The sequence below is a fragment of the Penaeus monodon genome, chromosome 25 (genome assembly GCF_015228065.2).
Source record: "Penaeus monodon isolate SGIC_2016 chromosome 25, NSTDA_Pmon_1, whole genome shotgun sequence".
In the NCBI taxonomy this organism is placed as follows: Eukaryota; Metazoa; Arthropoda; class Malacostraca; order Decapoda; family Penaeidae; genus Penaeus; species Penaeus monodon.
In genome coordinates this window covers 10,133,460-10,134,392 of record NC_051410.1, presented here as the reverse complement: position 1 = coordinate 10,134,392, position 933 = coordinate 10,133,460, and the positions used below count along the sequence as shown (strand labels likewise).

General features: G+C 35.5%; 1 protein-coding gene across 1 annotated transcript in view; it reads left to right on the top strand.

Moving 5' to 3' along the window:
- The window catches only part of LOC119589520 (McKusick-Kaufman/Bardet-Biedl syndromes putative chaperonin-like), a 9,574-nt gene that overhangs the window by 1,820 nt on the left and 6,821 nt on the right, over positions 1-933 (top strand). The gene's annotated exons all lie outside the window — the stretch shown is intronic.

Genomic DNA, 933 nt, shown 5'->3' with positions numbered 1-933 from the left:
GTCCAGTCTTATTTCATCTTACTATGACCAACTTCTCTGTGCAGTAACCCTACATAAACTACCATTGCATATGCCATAAAATCACAACAAATCATTGTCGCTTTTAACAAAGCATTCTACATTTGATATATTATGCTATTCCAAATATAGGAAGTATTGCCAGGTTAGGAAGATTTTGTATTTTTAATGCAGTGTTTGGAGATTCCTAAACAGTTTACCATCATGATTTTCAAAGATGTGCATGTGCATATGTGCATGCACATTGTCATTGTCTACATCTGTAGGTGCTGTGGCATAGGAGCCAACAAACATCATCCATATATATTCTGTGAAGATAGGCTTGGACTAATTCCTTATGTTAATGCAATGACTTGCATTACAAGAACATCATCGGCACCAGTACCTAAGTGTAGCAGCCAAAGAAATATAGATTTGGATAATTGTTCAGAATAGGACTGCATGAAGCTACACCTTGGCTTTCTTGCTTCATACTCCAACCCCCTGCCCCCCCCCCCCCACACACACACATAAATTCAACTAGATAGAGCTTGGACTGGTTCCTTATATGACAAAAAAATATCAGGTAGATCGACATGCTATATCTAATAACAATGTACATGGAAGTGGTTTCTTTGCTATTGCAATAACCTCTGCTTTCTTTTGTTGCTGAATATTTTCTGTCTGATAATATAATTTTATGTTCATCTTATTGTCATTACCCAAGTTCTGCTTTATTTTTGCTCAGTCTTATTCTGAACATTTTCCAATTTTTTGCATGTGACTAGAGCTAACATAAACTTGTACTGCCAGAAAGTTCTCATAAATTTGGCCATGTTGAGTATTAAATTAGTTATTCAGTAAGATTGACCATGACATTATATTTTAGGTATGCAAACATGCTAGACCTTACTAATACAGGGTAATAACATTTGA